At 47.3% G+C, this 20,312-nt stretch overlaps 1 long non-coding RNA gene across 1 annotated transcript in view; it reads right to left on the bottom strand.

Annotated features, from left to right (window-relative positions):
• LINC02910 (long intergenic non-protein coding RNA 2910) overlaps positions 1-20,312 on the bottom strand; it is a 118,416-nt gene that overhangs the window by 49,482 nt on the left and 48,622 nt on the right. Inside the window, exons 3-4 of the long non-coding RNA XR_010138731.1 lie at positions 8,948-9,104; positions 6,831-8,453 (exon numbers count right to left, since the gene is read on the bottom strand). This is a non-coding gene — a long non-coding RNA (long intergenic non-protein coding RNA 2910). The remainder of the gene's footprint in view (positions 1-6,830; positions 8,454-8,947; positions 9,105-20,312) is intronic.

Raw genomic sequence — 20,312 nt, 5'->3', positions numbered from 1 at the left:
GTAGGTTTAAACCAGCTCACCACAAACACCTGAGGAATGTGCTGTGCTATGATGTTACGGCAGCTTCCATGTCACTAGGCGATAGACATTTTTCAGCTCCATTATAATCCTATGGGACAACTGTGGTATACAGGGTCTGTCAATGACTCAAACATCACTGTGCAGCACTTGACTGTAATTCATGGTCACTTTTTAATACTGATACAATTGAGGCAACTTATATTGAAGAATATCACCATGTCCGTAAACTTGGTGCAAGGTTGGGATTTTCATAGCATAAGTGAGGCAGACGTCATAAATCAGAGAAGAGCACAGCCGAAACATCCTTGGAGGCCACCTCACCCAACCCTGCCATTTAATGTAGAGGGAAAAGAACTAAAAGGACTAGAGAGGGCAAGTGACAAAACCACTCAAGGAAAAACTCCATCTGAATCATGTTAGCACAGACCATTGCAGAGGACATTCACATTTTCCCAGCTCAGCTATCTTCCCCTGTTTCTAGAAATAGCCCAACTGTCATCTAGCAACTAGGCTGTACGATTTGTGGGTCCTGGTGCAAAATGAAAATGTGGGGCCCCTTGTTCAACAATTATTAAGAATTTGTAAGATGGTGACAGCAGAAAATTAAACTAAGAACAGGGCCCTTCTGAGAACAGGGACCCCATGCAGCCACCCAGGCCACACACTCAAGAAGCCGGGCCAGTCTCCCCATCTCCTCCACAAGGTGTGAACAGACGCAACACCCAACCCCAAGGGCAAGATCATGTGACCCTGAGCTCACCCAACCCCTACGTTACAATTCTCAGCCATATTGATTGGTTCAGTGGTGAGCATGTGACCCAAAGACGTCCAATCAGAGTGACTCCCAGGGCTTGTGCCAGGAGTGCTGGGAAGCTGTATTCTCCTCATGTGGACCTTGGAGCCTGTGGCCCAGCTTCTGCTGGCAGCCCTCGTGTGACCGTGAGGGAAGAACTTGCCTGGAAGGAAGACAGACACAGCAGGCAGAAGAGCTAAGCAGGGAGCCAGAGAGAACCAGGCTCTGATCACATCCTTTATGCCCTTATAGCAAACTTCCCCATTATGTGATCCAATACAATTTTGTTTGTTTAAACTGGTTTGATTTAGATTTTCTGCCACTTCCACCCAAAAGCATCCTCCCTGGTAGAAGTTTCCACAGATCATTAAAAGTGTACATTTTGCCCAAGTTTGTGTGGATGGCAATTTGGCAATGTCAATTAATATTTAAAATGTTTGTGCCATTTGCCCATGAATTCCATTTCCAGGAAGTAATTTACCCTGCAGAATCCCTCACTCAATTATGCGAAAACTTTTTTAATGGTCTTTGCAGCATGGTTTATAATAATGAAAAATTGGAAACAACCATATCTCCATCAACAGAGGACTGGTTAAGTAAACAATGGTCATTTCATTGTCCTGAGTAACAGAGAAAACTTAAAAAGAATGAGGTTGGTAGGTACTCCCATAGGAAGGAATCCATGATTCATTGATAAGTTTAAAAAGCAAGCTGTACGAGAATGTTATAGTTTGATCTCATTTTGTAAAATATGTTAACAACCTGCTGCTAGCATAGATCTATGGTGAAAATGTTGCTGGAGGATTGCAGGGATTATTGGAGGGGCTTTCAGTTTTACAGGATATATAAAAATTCAAATGCTGCAGAACTCTAATGAGGATGTATTGGTTTTACACTGGGATAAAAAAGGTATTTTAAATTCCAAAGTGCATAATTTGTCTTGAGGTATTTGGCCATAAGTAACTCTGTGACACCAGCATTAAATAAAACACAATGAGACTCATGCCTGCTGCTACCAGTGGTTCCTGAAGGTTTGAGAATGTGTGCGATGGCCATTCCAGGCACCCTGGGTTCCCTGTCGCCAATGATGCTAACAGGCTCAGAGTGGTTGATTTTCTGCCTCAGGGTCCCCTGGTGAGTGGAGGTATCCATTTTCATACGATCACCATAACATGTCTTTTTTTTTTTTTTTGAGATGGAGTCTCCCTTTGTCACCCAGGCTGGAGTGCAGTGGCACAATCTCAGCTCACTGCAACCTCCACTTCGTGGGTTCAAGCAATTCTCCTGCCTCAGCCTCCTGAGTAGCTGGGATTACAGGTGCGCCACCACACCCAGCTAATTTTTGTATTTTTAGTAGGGACGGGGTTTCACACATGTTAGCCAGGCTGATCTCAAACTCCTGACCTAAAGTGATCCGCCTGCCTCGGCCTCCCACAGTGCTGGGATTACAAGCATGAGCCACTACGCCCAGCCTCATAACATGTCTCGAATGTGCCCTTTAACTGAAAGTTGAATGTTTAAAAACATGATGAGTTGGCTAAGCACAGTGGCTCAGGCTTGTAGTCCCAAAACTGTGGGAGAGCAAGGCAGGAGGACTGCTAGAAGCCAGGAGTTTAACACCACCTTGGACAACATACTGAGACACTGTTTCTACAAAAAATTTAAAAATCAACCAAGGGTGGTGGCATGCACCTGTAGACCCAACTACTTGGGAGGCTGAGGTGGGAGGATCGCTTGAATCTTGGAGGTTGAGGTTACAGCCAGTTATGATCATGCCACTGTACTCCAGCCTGGGCAACAGAGCAAGACTCTCTCAAAAAAAAAAAAATGACATAGTGGATAGCTCCTACATTACTGAGATCTCAAGCCATCGTTTCTCAGTGACGAAATAAATGTTTATTGAGCAGCTATTATGTGCCAAGCACTGAGGAAGCAGCACTGGAGGGTTTAGCCCCATGGATCTGTCTTCCTGGAGCCCTGTAGGGAAGACAGATATGAGGAGTGGTGGAGAGAAAGATGCAGAGGGTTGTGGCCGTGTGTCGGAGGCTAAATGCAGCTTCTGAGCAGAGACTTCTGAAAAGAGAGCAGTTTCAGAAGAAGCCTTAGATGAAGTGAGAGTCATCAAAGATAGACATGCATGAATGCCCTGGGCAAGGAAGGCAACAAAAGGAAACCCAGTCTGTCTGGAACACACAGAGTTAGGGAGAGAGACACGAGTGTGGAGAAGGAGGCACCTTGGGTTGGGCTTTACAAACCATGTTTAAAATGATGTCATTTCTCTTACGCAGGAGGCCGAGGCAAGGCAATCACTTGAACCCAGGAGGTGGAAGTTGCCGTGAGCAGAGATCACCCCACTGCACTCCAGCCTGGGTGACAGAGAGAGACTATGTCACCAAAAAAAAAAAAAAAAAAAAAAGTTGTCATTTCTCTTGAGGAAAACTTAAAGTCCCAGGGAGTTTTAAGACCCAAGGAGCTTGTGATCACATTTGCACAACAAAGGAGATCGTCTGTTGTGCAAATGTTGCCAGTGAGTGGTAGAGACCCTGAAAAATCCCCAGGCGGAGGATAGAGGCTGCAGTGGCATTCTGGAGGTGGGAGTGGGTAAAGCAATCAGAGTCCTTCAGGGCCAGAGGGAGAATCAGCCTGGCTGAGCTGGGGCCGGGTTTGGGCTGGTGAGGAGTCTGGCATGGGGAGCCCATCTGACATGGTTTGGATGTGTGTCCTTTCCAAATCTCCTGTTGAAACGTGATCCCCAATGTTGGCAGTGGGGCCTCATGGGAGGTGTTTGGGTCATGACGGCAGATCCCTCATGAATGGCTTGGTGACCTCCCTATGGTAAAGAATGAATTCTCCCTCTGTTAGTTCACGTGAGAGAGAGCTGTTTGTTTCAGGGAGCCTGGCATCTCCTTCTCTCTCTCCTGCTCTCCCTCTCACATGGGACACACCTGCTCCCCTTTTCCTTTCACCGTGATTGTAACCCTCCTGAGGCCTCACCAGAAGCAAATGCCGGCACCATGCTTCCTGTACAGCCTGCAGAACTGTGAGCCCAATAAACCTCTTCTTTTTATAAATTACCCTGCCTCAGGTTTGCCTTTATAGCAGTGAAAACCAGACTAACACAGCATCTCAGCCCAGCTCCACCTTCAGTGCCATACTCCAAGGCGGACCATGTGTCATCATGCCCTCACCACTTCCCAGCTGTTTGCTGTGCACTGAGGACCACACCAAGCCCTTCCTGTCACTTCCACAGGTGCTCACAACACCCCAGCACTGTGTGGTTCTCATCGGAGGCGTGACAAGCTGGACACGGTGCCCAAAGTGACCCCACCAGTGAGGGGCAGCAGGACAGACTGGTTGAAGGACCTGCTGCAGAACTTGCCATCCCAGAGCAGAATGAAAATGTGGGTCCTTGTTGAAAAGGTGCTGAGCATCTCAGGTCAGAACTGCAGAGAATTCAGTGGAGTGCAGGGCCCTTCTGAGCCCAGGGCTGTGCAACCCACCCGGACTAGACCAACGTGTCCAGCTCCCAGTTCAGGGTCAGTGCTGACCATGGGTGGATTCTGCAACCATATGGGTTACTTGATGAGCACTAACTCACACTGGCTGTCAGACAGAGGAATGGTGAGAGTACAACATGCCTGCTACGGTGGCTCACACACATGTTTTTTCCCAGCATATTAATGGTTTGAAGCAATCGGGGGTAAGCATTCTCCCACTTGAAAAGTAAACCTTAGTGATTTAGAAAATGCTTTCAATCCATCGAAATACCTTCCTTTAATGCAAGTAGCGGCTGGTTTAGTGGCTTGAAGAGCCACTCCACTCTGCTAGTTAAGCCACCTGCAGCATCTGTGAGTGAACATGAAGAGGCCACAGCTTGTTTCTCCCTGCTTTCAAACAATGATGAGTACATGAAGGCACACCGTGGATGCAATTTGCTTTTTATTTTCATTTTTCAAATGATCTGTATGCAAAGTGAATATGCTCCAGGACCTACGACTTCAAGAAGGAAGCCCAGGCTGCATGTTTTATGGCTGGAAAGAATGATGTCACTACCCCGGAGGCCTCCCCACCTCCTCAAGCTGGGTCCCAGCTCCCTTTCTATGCCCCCCAGCTGGCCCCTGCTTCTCCTGGGACGGGCTCTTAAACCTCTTTACGCCTCTGTTTCCTCATGAGAAAATCAGAAGGACACTCGTCCCCACTCCATGGAATTCCAGGGCGATAAGTACCTGGTGCCGGGCCCACTCTAGGCTCTCAGTATGTGTCCAGGTTCTTCACTGGGGGTCCCATGTGTGCAGTGATTTATATAATGGCCCTGCTCTGAGCTCTGCCCTGGCAGAAACCCACCACATGTGCCACTGCGTTCTTTAAATGGGACTTATCCCAACTGAGATCGACTTTAAGTGTAAAATCCACATGAGATTTCTAAGAGTTTGTTTACAATAAAAGCAAAATCACTCATTTATATTCTTATATTGATGACATGTTGAAATGATAATATTTTGGACTTATCGGGTTACATAAATATTAATGAAACTAGCATTACTGGTTTCATTTTTTTTTTTAATGTGGCTACTAGAAAACATTAACTTAAGCACATAACTCACTTTATATTTCTTTTGGACAGGGGAGGTTTAGACCAGGGGCCAGCAAACTTTTTCTGTAAAGGACCAGAGAGTAATTGTTTCCGGCTTTGTGGGCCAGATGATCACTGTTAGACCTGCTAAACTCTGCCACTGCAGCCTGAAAGCTGCCACACAAACTATATAAGCAAGTGGGTGTGGCCGTGTGCCAATAAAACTTTATTCACAGTATCAGGAGATGGGCCAGATTTGGCCTGCAAGCTGGAGTTTGCACTGTGAGCCCCATGAGGGCAGCAGGGACTCGCTTCCTCCCCACTCTCCTCTCTGCACCTCATAGAGGACCCAGCACAAAGGAAGTGTTCTGTAAATATCTGATGAGTCAGCAGATGAAGTTTGTCTAAATCTGGTAAAAAGTATTATTGTTTAATTGAGAAAGGGATAGACTCTGTATTAAAAGGATAAATGTTGCCCTATGTGACAGCAAATATATGATTTACAGGGTCAGAAATGTACATCCCTGCCCTTAGCTCACTAAGCCATGACTCCAGCAGACAGAGTAATGCAGTGTGGGGAGGGCAGGCCACTGTGTGCAGGAGGCTGTGTCCACCTGTGCTTGTCAGGGGCCACCTTTCCCTTCTCAGCAAGGTCCTTGCAACCTGAGAGTGGTGTGGGATGCTTCTGTCTCCCAAGCGCCCTCTCTGAGGGCCCCTGCATGGCAGCACACATAGGAGAGATGCTGTTTCTCTCCCCTTCCTGCTCTCCTCCACACAGCGTGTCCCACAGCCAGGGCCTCAGGCCAACTTCAGGCCTGTAGCCTGCTACCCTGAGGGTCTCCAGGGGAGAAAAGACTGACAGTCCAGCCTGATTCTCTCCTCTCACCCCTGCTTGTCCTCTCTCTCCTCCTTGGAAGGGCAGGACACACAGATATACACACACAGAAAGGGAAAAAACTCCAGCTATTTAGCTCCATTTTATCTGCTTCCTCTCGACAAGCAACTCTTTATCATCTCACTCTTTCTCCCCTACTGACCCTTCAAGCAGGGCTCACAGGAGCCCCCAGCCTCCTGCTTTCTCACCACTGCCTCTCACGTGCCTTCCCGCTTGCTCACTAGGCCACCAGGCTCAGCTCTATAGGCACCGTGCACAAAGGACCCAGCCACACAACACCTGCATTCCGTGGGGCTGATGCCCTGTGCAGTTATGTTAGGAGCTAGACTCCTATCCAACCTCCCCTGAGAGAGAATGCACACCTCCGCATTTCTCAGTGAGGTCCCAGGCCCCCTCTAGCATCTGCCACCAATGAAGCCCTCAGTAATTGCCTGCTTGTTTCCATCCTAATAATGAGGAACAATCGTAAGTATCAGAGCGGCCATTCCCCAGAGCTTATTCGGAGCTGGGCACTGAACTGAGCCCCCCACAGGCAACACCTCACTTACCTCTCACCGAGGAGGGGGGCAGAGTTTGCGTCTGTCTTTGGAGGTGAGTGGCCTGAGACGCGGAGGTGAAGTGGCTTCTCCAGGGTCTGCTTGTAGGAGCCGGCCATGCTGGAATGGAAACTTAGTCTGACTGACTCACAAGCCCAAGCTCTTACTTTGTTTGTAGAACTCTGAGTGTCCATGCCACTCTCACTCTTGCAAGTTCAAGATCACCGAAACGAGTGTTTCGTGGAATGCCTGAGCTTCCCGTTGAAGAAGTCCTGTGCCCATTGGCAGAGATCATCATGGCTGTTCAAGACCCATTCCCATTCTCTGTGGACAGGGCTTTACTCCTCCCGGCTCTCCATTGGACTCTGCTATCTGAATCATTCTGCTCCCCTCCCCCTGCCATAGATGTGCCACAAAAACCACTGCTAATTCCAAGAGTTTACTTTCAAAAGAATTTCATTTGGGTTTACAAGAAGGTAACAGAAGCCCTTTGATCTCAACAAGGCACGTCCTGTTTCATTCCATGGTTTATGAAACAATTTTAGACTAATTATTTTTGACAACTTGCAAATGTTTGTAAACTTCTTCAAGAAGGAAATGGCACAATTATGTCTTCCTCTGACATACAGAGAAGGAAGTTTCCTTTGTGCTGAGTGGCTGACGTCTGTTCCCCCAGGAGAATTTGGAAGCCTTGATCTTCTGAGGTGCTCTGGTTTCTGCTGAGATACAGAATTAATCAAATTGTCCTCTGAGCCGGTGTGAGTTAAATTTAACGAAGCAGGTGAAAAGCCACTGTGGTCAGAACTGTTGGCTGTGGTGACATCTTTTGTCACATGGGCGTGATGGTCTCGGTCAGATGCTGGCCTTCTTGTGAGTCTGGATGCCAGCCCTCTCTCAGCATCTGTGCTGTTTACCTGTGTCTGTGCCCATAGCCGTATAGCTGCTGATAAACAAGGCTTGCCACTAAAAAGAACCTGGGTTCTTCATCTGCTTCAGCATTAAAGAAAATCATCTCAAATCACGGCTATTTGCAATGTGCCTGAGCAAGTCTGGGAGCTTGAAAAAAAACCCCAGATCCTGGAAATCATAAATTAAAAACCACAGAATTGCAGCGAGGCAAAGTGAGGCCCCTGGATTCAATACTACATAGAAGTAGATTTGGGGCGGTCCCTCCATAGCCCAACTCACGTTTTAATGCCCTTTTGATTATTGACCGTCGTTAATTCAAGGATATGCACAGCAAGCAGGTAGAAATATTGCCACGCCAACCGATTCTTAATCCCTAGCTAATTCCTGGTCAACTAACTATATCCTTCCTTTATTAAAAAGAAAAGAAAAAGGCATTCCAAATCTTTTGTTGAAAACAAATTGCCAACTGAAGAAAAGAACTTTTTCTTCCCTTGAGACCAATGAGCTGACTTTTACACTCTGGCCCAATAAAAGGAATCACTCTCTGCTTCTCTCAAATATTTTTCCGGGGCACCAACAAAGTTCTCATTATTTTCAACATAAATCTGTTTTGTAATTTTTGGATGAAAAGTTCCTTTTCACTGCTGCGACTATAAGAAGAAATTCTCAATACTCACCATTAGAAGACAGTCACAAAAGCAGAAGCTTCGTCAAGCTGGTCCCTTTCTAGAAAGGTAATAAAGATAAACTTCAGATTTTTAATTTTTAAAATGGGACCAGTAGAAGTGGAAACGATGGGCAGGTATATCTAGCATCACCCACTGAGGGTGCTTCCACCTAGGGAGAAACAGCGAGTGTCTCAGGGCAGGCTGATCTTTAGAAGGGAGGAAGCCCACTCACACTGGCCCAAGAAGGGGCTTAATATCAGGAATCTCATGGAATCGAAGAAGACAAAGTGGCCGGCCTCCAGCATGACAAGCAGGAAACAGAAGTCCCCTGGAGACGTGGCCAGCCCCACCTGAGCACCTGGGACCCTTCACACCCATTAAGGCTTGCAAGATGCAGCCCCTGAAACCCAACCCCAGCCCCACCCCCATGTACCAATTTGGGGGCAAATGACGGCATCTGTCATCTCTCCCGGAGTATAGACATACATGTCCCTCCTTTCCACTTCTACTGGTCCATTTAAAAATTAAACATCTGAAGTTTGTCTTTGTTACCTTTCTAGAAAGATATCAGCTTGGCCAAGTTTCTGCTTTTGTGATTGGCTCACAATGGTGAGTTAGTTGCATGCCAGCATCACAGCTTTGACCCATCCCCTGCACAGCACTGCACAGATCACCTGCACCATCATTGACTCATTTCTTCTCTGTTGATCTGCAAATAATAAGACCATTTAACAATTAAAAAACTATGACTCCCTTAGGGAGGGCAATTTGACAATGTCTGCCAAAATTAGAAGTTAATGTTCTCTTTCACTTAGCAACGCCACTTCCCAGATATGCTCCTATGCATGTGGGTCGATGTAAGTACAAGCTATTCCCAGCTACTCTGTTCACGACATCAAAGACCACAAGCACCTTAACTGTTCATTAGTAGGGAATGGTTGAATGAACTGTGGTACATCCAGAAAATGGAATTCTATGCAGTGGAAAAAAAGAATGAGGAAATATACAGACAGGGTATGATCACCAGGGTATACTGTTATGCCAAAAAAGATACAGAACAGTTCATAAAGTATGCTACCATTTGTGTAGAAACTGTTGAGGGAGAACATATATTTATAACAGGTTGTATTTGCATAAACTCTTTGGAAGGATGAACAGAAGTCAGTGGTAACACTGTGTGGGTAGGAGCTGGGTGGCAGGAGACAGATGGCAGGCAGAGTTTTCAATACAAACCTTTTGATTTACATTGATTTTTGAGCTGAGTGAGTGTCCTATCTGGCCAAAAATAAAGCAATTATATATTTAAAGGAAGTTAATTGTCAAATCAAAGAACATGAAAACTATATATCACTCCTGTACAAGGAAAACTAATACCACTTAACTGGCGCATAACCTTAAAAATAGATGAAACAAAGATTAGCTATCAAATCACGAAAAGACAGTGGAGAAGACTGAAACTCACATTGCTAAGTGAAAGAAGCCAATCTGAAGAGGCTTTGTATTGTGTGATTCCAACTGTATGACATTTTGAAAAAGGCAAAATTATGGGGACAATAAAAAGACCAGTGATTGCCAGGGACTATGGGGATGGAAGGATGAATGGCAGAGCTCAGAGGATTTTTAGGTCAGTGAGAGTGTTCTGTAGGATCCTGTAATAGGGGATATATGTAATTTTGCATTTGTCCAAACCCATAGAATGTATGACACCAAGGGTGAGCCCTAATGCAAACTATATGTCATCCATCTGTTAATGTCAGGTCATCGATTACAACAAATGTACCACCCTAGGGGGAATCTTGATAATGCGGGAGGTTGTGTGTAGGTGGGGGCAGGAGGTAAATGAGAAATCTTTTCGCTTCCCACCCAATTTTACTGTGTACCTAAAACTACTCTAAAAATTAAAGTTTATTTTTTAAATGGATGAAACACCACTATACAGTGTTAGTAACCTCTTAGCACAGTCACCTGCAGAAGCTCCCATCCTGAGGCCCACTCTGTTTGCACTAGGAAAGGGTGTCAAAGAGAAGCTTAAGACACCTAGCACCAGCAGAGACTTCCTATGTCGTCTTCAAAGGCCAAGCAAGAGCTGAAGTGCATGGTTTTCTCACCCTGTGATTCAATGTCATTTTATGCCATAACACCACACTTCAGGAAACACAGGCAATCAATGCCGCTAGTTCCTTTTTCTTCCCCTCTCCCCAGAGGTCAAGTTGCCTTAATGAATTGCAGTACTGACTTGCTCCTTGTGGCTTCTTGTCTTTGATGAACGCTGTAGCAGTTGGACACGGCTCTTGAGCTGGGTAACAAGCAGCTCCGTAAATGCCCAGCAATCTATTAAGTGTGTCACGGTCCACTCTTCACTCTGCACCTCTCCAAGGTGAACAGAAGAGGTGTCAGCTCCAGTTTGTGATGGTGTCTCAAAGCTGTGACAGGTAAATAATTCTTATTTTATCTTATTTTTTGCAGATGTTAACAGGCCATGTAATCAGATGCATCAATCTGATTTTCACTGACAGCTGCCCCTGAGCCTGTCCAAGCCTCAGTCCTGGGGTTGAAGATGACCAGGAGCACAGGCTGAACAAGGGATCAGAGCCCCAGAGCTCTCTGGGGCCAGAGATTATGTTTTAGTTGTGGAGATCACAGAGCACTTCAGAGAGATTCCTGCGTGGGGAGCCATCTCGGATGTTGACTGCCGAGAGCTTTCTGGCAGGTGACAGCATAGGACATTTGACAAGGACATCCTTACCTCCTTTGTCACTTACCTTGTTATTCTTGATGAGCAGCTGAGTGAGCATAGACTTGGAGCTGCCCATCTTACAAACGGAATATTAAACAGAGGCACTACAGCAAGGCTGCCTGGCAAAGGGACACGTGAGTGAAAAAAAAAACAGTGGAAGATTGAATTATTTCTGGAATTTGATCTGCTAATTCATCAGCAGCTTAGGGAAGGCAAGGTATAACCAGAGTGCTTTGATTCTCTGTGATTGTTCTGGGCTTTGTCCCTCTCTGTGCATCTCTCTAACCCACAGGTTGGCCTCTGCGTAGAACAAGAGTGGTTGCAGGATCCAAAACCATGGGAATGCAGCACACCATCTGGAAGGAGTCAGAGCTTTTCTTTCCCAGCTGCTTACCAAAGACGTGGGTGTCACTCAGATTGGACCGACTGGAGGCATCTTTCCACCCCTGAACAAGGACTACAGCCTTAAGCTTATGAAAGCTTCTCCTGGCATTGTAGATGTCACAATTCCAAGCCCCCTCCCCAACGCGCGCGCGCGCGCGTGCACGCACACACACACACACACACACACACTTCACCATGGGGAAGGGGGCAACAGCATTCGCATGGGAATTACATTTCATTATAATTGAGGTTTTATTTTAATCACCATCATTATCAGCAGCAGCTGACATCCACCGGGAGTGTCTATGCCGGCATTTTACTAGGAGCTTAGCATGGATTCCCTCATTTCACCCTCCCATCAACCGGAGAAATGATTTGCTCAAGGTCCTGTGGCCCATACGTGGCTGAGCTGCAATGGGAGCCCAGGTCCCAACTCCAGTGCCTGTTTCTCTGACTGCGGAGCTATGGCTACAGCCATGCAGAGCACAAGAGAGTCTCCACGTAGGTCAGTAGGTACATGTGACTTGGAGTGGCTCATAACAAAAACTCAACTCAAAGCAGTTTCAGAGAATAAGATGGGAATGCAAGGGACTCACTGGCTCACGCAAACGAGGGCTCTTGTCCCAGTTGTACCCAGAAGCTCCAAGGAGGTGCCTGGGACTCGACCTTTCTCCTTCTGTCAGTTCCTCCTTCCTAGGTTGCGGCTTCAATCTCAGGACCTTCTGTTCACAGAGAGCTCCTCACCTGCCCCCACTAGCTTAGCAACCCTGGCAGGAAGCCATCCAGCATTGCTGACTTTATCCTCATGGGACCCTGTTGGGCAAGGAGCCCAGCCTTACACCAATTACAGAGGCCAAGGGTTTAGAATATGTGAGCTTGCCTGAGCTGGGTGATGTGTGCACCACATGGACTGAGTGGAGAAGGGATATTCCCCTGAGATAAAACAGAGGATCACCCTCCAGAAATTGGGGAATGCGTCCCAGACAGAATAGAATCACAGATACCTGCTATGAAAGACTTTGTCTCCCTCGGGAGAGTGTGAGCCTCTTCCTACCCAGTCTGTTTCCCACAAGACAGCAAAGCCAGCAGTCTGTCTGCCACTGTCACCTGCTCAGTCCACCCCCTGCCCTGGCTTGTGTCCTTCCTCTTCTCTCACCTCAGCAGATAGTCTGCAGAAAGGGTCAACTCCCAGAAAGTGCATAAAACTGATGGAGTTTTCCCACCTATCTGTGGACAGCATTCTCGTGCCCATTTGCCCACAGTCTTCCCATCTACCTTGTGAGCTTGTTCTCAGGGAAAGCCCTGCTATGAGTCATTCACATGTTAGTTCAATGTTTGCCAAACTTAAATCGTCTAGGGAACCCCTCCATGAATCATACCCTACCCGCATATCACCAGGACCACATTGTTTACTTCATATTTTTCTTCAAATTATCTCAGCTTTCAAATGAAAATAAATACACTTAAAAATGAAACTTGCCACACATAGAAAACAATCAAAAAAAGGAATACCATGAAAATCAATGAATATTATTATATTCTGCCAAGGTACTGCAGCTGTCAACACCTCTGGGCCTCTGGTCCATTCTCCCTGTTAAGAAAGAGAAAATGGCAAGAGCCACAGAGGCGGCTGAGCCCCAATCTGAGACACTCTCTGAGGCTCTCAGGACTGAATGGAACTGAAGAGGAAGAATGTTTACTATGTGGATGGTTACTTAATGCCGAGTCTCTGAACACCTCCTGGTGGTAAGTGCCCCTCACTCACCAGGGCATCCCTGGTAAGCACCCCAGAAAAGCCATCGAGGACCTCAACCCTTCTTCTGGAATGAACAAGAACCCCCCACAGGGAGCCATTTCTGGTCTAGGAAAAAGATGATGCCCCACACTCTTGGAAGCAAACCAATCAATACCTGCCCTGCAGTTTATGTAATGCACAAATCTTAGAATCCTTAATGTACACTTTCATGAATCCCTTCCCTCAAATCCAGACAGCATCAGCCAAGAACCTCAATGAATTAAAACAGAGAATGGCAAGCTCTCTCGGGGGTTGTTGGCCCCAATCTCCTGTGGCTCCTTCCCAAGCTGACCCCTGCTTATCAAAAAGCATGGGGACACACAGAGGACGAGGGGTTGCCCCTCTGTTGTCAGAGGGAGAACAGAGGGCAAGACTCTCAGGAAATGGGGTTTCCAAGGCAACAGAGAAAATAAGCGACTTCATGTCCATGCAACAACGTCACCTGGAGCCATCCCAGAGAGTAAGAGAATCTTATCTACTAATGTGGAGAGATGGCCAAGACAAAGCAGAGGGAGACAAGAGCAACGATCTGTGGTTTTATCGCAGTAAGCAATGTCTGTCTCCATACCCAGAAATGAGCATGTGCTCTCTCTAGGTATAGATCAGATGACATGGAGACATTTATTAGGCAACTACAATGTGCCTTGGCTCCTCTCACCCTCAGAACTTCCTTGAGGGGCAGGCATTATGATTTCCACTTTACATCAGTGGGAATTTGGACTTGGTGAAGTTAGGTTGTTTGCCAAAGTTACAGGCGCTGAATCAGGAACCTGCCCTTCTGGTGTTTACAGCCCGCACCCCTGACCATCAGAGGCCAGACTGCTTCCCGCAAGGATGCCAGCATGTGCATGAGAGAAAAGTCTGGAAGATCATACAAAAGCATCGACAGACCCTATCCTTAGGGGGCAAGATGGCAAAAAAGGACCTCTCTTTTTCCTGTTACTCTACGTACTTCTGTGTCATTTGGGCTTGACTTTACATTGAGCATGGATAGGTTTTGTATTAAAAGTGAACCAGGCAAGAACCCTGGGTAAGGCAGGGCTCCACCCTGTTTCTCCCAGTGAGTGTAACAATAAAAGCTGGGCAAAATTGCATGGAGCACTATTTGTGAGCTCTGAAAGTAGACAGTGGCAGGCAAATCCAGAAGAAGACCAGAATGTGAAGTGCCACTGAGTGGGCAGCAGGCTCGCCATTCTTCTCCTTCTGGACCCCCAAGCCTGATATCAGCACAGCCTGAGACCTGGACATGGGCATCAGGACTCAGACAGAGAACTCAGGGGGAGGCCTCTGGTCTGGCTTGGGGAGTGAGAAAGCAAACTCCTAGGACTCTGAGGGAGTGCAGAAATCCCCACATTTTTCTTTTTTCCATTCTCTCAGCCCCCAAGCAATAATCAGTGGCAGAAATAGGTTCCCACAGGAGCCAAAATTCTGAAGGAGGAGATGCTTCCTTTCTAGTCATTGGAGTTTCAGAAATAGAGGAGAAAGAGTGCAGGGCTGAAAAAATATGTAATGAAATGATGGCCAAAAACTTCCCAAATTTCAGAAAAGATACAAGCCTGCAAATTAAGAAGCTCAGCAAACTCCAAAGGTAATAAACCCAAAGAAATCCACACCCAGACTATTTTGTATTCAAATTGTAATTAAATATTTCACTATTTTGTAATCAAAATGGTGAAAATTAAAGTAAATAATAATAGTAATCTTGAAACTGACAGGGAAATGCAATCTATTTAACCTGTAGGAGAACAATGATCTGAATGACTACAGATTTCTCATCAGAAAATATGGAGGTCAGAAGGAAATGGCACACCACCTTTGAAGTGCTGAAAGGAAAGGATGTTCAAACCAGGATTTATCCAGAGAAAATACACTTCAAGAATAAAGGCAAAATAAAGATGTTTTCAGATGAAGGAAAACTAAGAGAATTTATTGCCAGCAAACACGTACTTCAAGAAGTACTAAAGGAAGTTCTTCAAAAAGAAGGAAACTTGAAGAATCAGGAATGAAGAAGCAACAGAAATGGTAACAATCTGAGTAAGTACAACAGATTGTTCTTCTCCTGAGGTTTATTTGTTTGTTTGTTTGCTTGTTTTGAGACAGGGTCTCACTCTGTCACCCACGCTTGAATGCTGTAGCACCATCATGGCTCACTGCAGCCTCAACCTCCCAGGATCAAATGATCCTTCCACCTCAGCCTCCTGAGTAGCTGGGACTAGAGGTGCATGCCACCACACTGGGATAATTTTTGTATTTTTTGTGGAGATGTGGGTTTCGCCATGTTGCCCAGGCTGATCTTGAACTCCTGAGTTCAAGTGATCCACCGACTTCGGCCTCCCAAAGTGCTGGGATTACAGGCATGAGCCATGGTGCCCAGCCCAGTTCTCCTCCTGAGTTTTAAAAAATCTGCTGGATGTTGGAAAATAACAATTATAACCTCTGATGGGTCTTCACCCTATGTAGATATCATACGTAAGACAAGTATAACATACAGAACATACAGGGGGACAGTGAAGGGACCTACAACATTTTCTGAATTCTGAATACAGCACTTGTTCAATAATGACTCACAAAAATTACTCAGTAAATACTTTCTACTGGAATGCGCTATGTGTTGTCCCAAGCCCCATGATCACCAATAGGAATAGGGAGACTTTGATGAAGAGAATGGGCTTGGTCTATGAAGACTCCACGTTCTCTCAGTGACTCAATGGCCAGATCCTACCAGGAAATAAAGCAAGGAACCTCCTGCGATAGGCCCCTTGGAGCTTGGAGGAGAACAGTTTTGCTTCCCCTAAGATATCTTCCCCTACAAGCAAACTAGGAGAGCCCAGAAGGTCACACATACTGCAGAAAGCCTGGGGCCTTTTCATATACTTCAGTCATTTTTGTTTGTTTGGCAAATTGCATTTTATTTTTGAAGACTATTGGTCAGAGAGCCTCCCCATCTCACACATACATTGATGGATGAGCAAAATATATAAAGATACAACAGAGAGAGAGAAGAGAGAGCAAGCTTCTGTGGGTCATCATTTACTGCCCTCCTCAGCCAATATCGCTAGCATTGCCCCATATGATCCTCAGGAGCCCTGGGACCAAACTGTTACACTCACGGCCAGAGCCTCCACCTCTCTCCCCTTGGGAATGTTCTCCTCGCTGAGCTAGCAGCAGCAATAAATGATCTGATTTGTGATCTGTCCCTTTGCTCTTGGAACTGTAAATGCAGCTTTAGTATGTGATGCACAGGGCCGGGCTGTTCCCGGCCTCCCAAGTAAGCAGCTACCCAAGGCTGTAATTTCACTTTATCTCTCTCCCATTAAAAGGCAATTGAAAGTGAACCAAAGAGAATGAGGGCTGCTTGCAACTCCTGGAACCCTTGAGCAGTGCTTGCTGAAGGGCAGCTGGTGGCCCAAAGTCACCTGGTGCTAAAGGAATGGAAAAAAGGCAACTATTTGCAGGATGGCAAACTCTTAATAATAGTCACAGTAATAATCATCACAATAACTGCTGCTGCTTATGGAACACTTCTGGATGTCAGGCTCTGTGCTAGGGGCACAGGTAAATGCCTTTGTTGATATCACAAGACAAATTTGCAGTAGAAGAATCTAAGTGAGGTCTAGCAAAGGTCTCAGCTTATAAGTCAGGGAGCCAGGAGCTGAACTTGGCTCTGCCAGATTCCAAAATGTCTGCTCAAAACTGCCATGTGCTCCTCCTCCTAGAAACTGGAGGAGTTAGCAGAGTCCCTCCCTTAAATTTCTGTTTTAAATGGCAGAAGTTTCCTCTGAAATTACATTTCATCAATAAGCATTTGGTAGCCAATGAGCAATAGGACTCAAGATTCAGACCCCACCTCCAAATCACGTGTTCTTCTCAGCACTCCAAGGCTTTCCACTCAGGTTCTGCTGAAGCAGCTCCCGGGAAGTTTACCACTCAAAATGACCCACCAGGGGATGGGTGGGATTCCAGAGCCCAGGACACACAAACTGTTTTACTCACGGCCAGAGCCTCCACCTCTCTCCCCTTGGGAATGTTCTCCTCGCTGAGCTAGCAGCAGCAATAAATGATCTGATTTGCGATCTGTCCCTTTGCTCTTGGGACTGTAAATGCAGCTTTAGTAAGTGATGCACAGGACTGGGCTATTCCCAGCCTCCCAAGTAAGCAGCTACCCAAGGCTGTAATTTCACTTTATCTCTCTCCCATTAAAAGGCAATTGAAAGTGAACCGAGGAGAATGCGCGGTGGCAGAGGGGCCACACTGGAACTGCAGGCTTGACAGACAGTATTGGCATCTTTGATGAAGATTCAGCAAATGTTAGGAGAATTGCCAATACACACCCATTCTGATAAACTCAGGCCATCCTCAGGAGCAGAGGACAATGTTTCCAAGTCAGTGAAAATCCCCAAGAAGAGGTGGAGGATGAAGGGCAGGGACTCTGCCTTCAGGGTCGATTTGCTGGGGCACCTGGCTTCTTCCTTTGTGACCTTGAGTAATTAATTAATACCTGACTGGGGCTCTGTTTTCTCATCTGTGACTTGAGGATAAAGACAGTGCCCATGTACCCTTTTGGGAGGAGCAAATTTAAAATGCACTTAAGATGCTTCACACAGTCAACGGAAATTGTTAATTGCATAGTAAACATTAGCGATACATAAGTCCATTCTTACTGATGATAACAGTGTGTGTCTTCTATCAGGCAGTGAGCACTTTCTTTTTGTTCAGTCTAGTTTTTGTGAAAACTGTGAGGCTGGTCAAGTCTAGTGGCCCTTTTTGCACCTTTTTTGCATATCTTTTTCACCTTTTTGCATTTTTCCCCCTTTCCTCGGATTCCAGGCCTATGACACACTGTTGTCCAGTCCCTAAGAAATGCAACCATCAATGAATTTGTTCCTTGTAAGATATGTGTGGCTAAGTGCAAGCATTTCATTTTAAAAAGGGAATCTAAGAAGAGCTGTGTGGTGGACAACGGGGCACCATCGAAGCTGAGCAGGGGTGGCAAGAGCACTCACACCATGGAAGCTGAGCAGGGTGGCAACAGGAGCACTCACACCATCGAAGCTGAGCAGGGAGGCAGCAGGAGCACTCACACCATCGAAGCTGAGCGGGGAGGCAACAGGAGCACTCACACCATCGAAGCTGAGCGGGGAGGCAGCAGGAGCACTCACACCATCGAAGCTGAGCGGGGTGGCAGCAGGAGCACTCACACCATCGAAGCTGAGCGGGGTGGCAGCAGGAGCACTCACACCATCGAAGCTGAGCGGGGTGGCAGCAGGAGCACTCACACCATCGAAGCTGAGCGGGGTGGCAGCAGGAGCACTCACACCATCGAAGCTGAGCGGGGTGGCAGCAGGAGCACTCACACCATCGAAGCTGAGCGGGGAGGCAGCAGGAGCACTCACACCATCGAAGCTGAGCGGGGTGGCAGCAGGAGCACTCACACCATCGAAGCTGAGCGGGGTGGCAGCAGGAGCACTCACACCATCGAAGCTGAGCGGGGTGGCAGCAGGAGCACTCACACCATCGAAGCTGAGCGGGGTGGCAGCAGGAGCACTCACACCATCGAAGCTGAGCGGGGAGGCAGCAGGAGCACTCACACCATCGAAGCTGAGCGGGGTGGCAGCAGGAGCACTCACACCATCGAAGCTGAGCGGGGTGGCAGCAGGAGCACTCACACCATCGAAGCTGAGCGGGGTGGCAGCAGGAGCACTCACACCATCGAAGCTGAGCGGGGAGGCAACAGGAGCACTCACACGTTCTTGCCATTGTAGACTGCAGAGCTGCTGACTGGGGAAGGAAGGAGAGCCCCCCTCTCATTTTACGGGAGAGGGTGGGAGATGAGGTCCACAGAAGGAAGTGGATTGCTCAAGGTCAGTTAACAAATTAATGCGAGATGTGGGCACAGGACCAGTTTCACCTGAGAGCATCGCATGCCCTTCCCACGTCATCCCATTGCCTGGGTGACTCCTACTGTGAGGAACTGAACAATATCTGTTAAGACTCTTCTGCTGAGCGCGGTGTCTCAGGCCTGTAATCCCAGCACTTTGGGAGGCTGAGGTGGGCGGATCACGAGGTCAGGAGCTCAAGACCAGTCTGGCCAACATGGTGAAAACCCGTCTCTACTAAAAATACAAAAATTAGCTGGGCATGGTGGCGCGTGCCTGTAATCCCAGCTACTCAGGAGGCTGAGGCAGGAGAATTGCTCGAACCAGGACCTGGAAGGAAGAGGTTGCAGTGAGATGAAATTGCACCACTGCGCTCCAGCCTGGGCTACAGAGCAAGACTCCATCTCAAAAAAAAAACACGACTCTTCTGTTACAGGTGATAAAATCCCACGCAAACTGGCTACTGGCTTCTGTTTAAAAAGGAAGTTATTGGCTTGCATATCAGCAAAGCTAGGGAGAGGAGCTCTGCCTTCAGAACCAGCCTTGCTCTGGTGGCGTTGCGGGGACGCCGCTCTGCCTCAGCATCTTGTCACCATGTCACAACATGGAAGTGGACAGAGAGAGGCAGCCCCTACTCAATTCGAGCAAAACACTCAAAACACTCAGAGCTCAGTCCCATTGCTCATGATTGGCTTCATTAACCCACACGCCCTACCCTGAATCAGTGGCTGCGAAGAAGGCAGTGCGGGCCTTTGATTAACAGGCCTGGGTCACCTTCTGGCCATCTGGAGGGTCCACGCGTCAAGGTCTATTCAGGGAAACAGAACCCACCTAGGTCTTCCTTGCCTTCCAGCCTTTGGGTTGGTCAAGCTGGGGTGGGGGAGGCCTTTTGTTTCCAACCTCCGCACCTCACTGGCCTCTCTGCTCTTCCATGGCTGGTGTCATAACCTCTAGAACTAAAGAAGAAATGACAGGAGGGTGACATTGCCAGAACACGGACGCCAAGGCCATCCTGCTGAAGGTGGAGTCAAGTCAGGGGTGTGCTGGCTGGAGTGGGGAAGAAACGGGGAGGGGCTGTGCCACGGGAGTGGTGAGGGAAACACACCAGTGCACGAGACCCCCATC

This window comes from Pongo abelii, chromosome 21, assembly GCF_028885655.2.
Source record: "Pongo abelii isolate AG06213 chromosome 21, NHGRI_mPonAbe1-v2.0_pri, whole genome shotgun sequence".
Taxonomy (NCBI): Eukaryota; Metazoa; Chordata; class Mammalia; order Primates; family Hominidae; genus Pongo; species Pongo abelii.
This window is presented reverse-complemented; position numbering and strand designations above follow the sequence as displayed.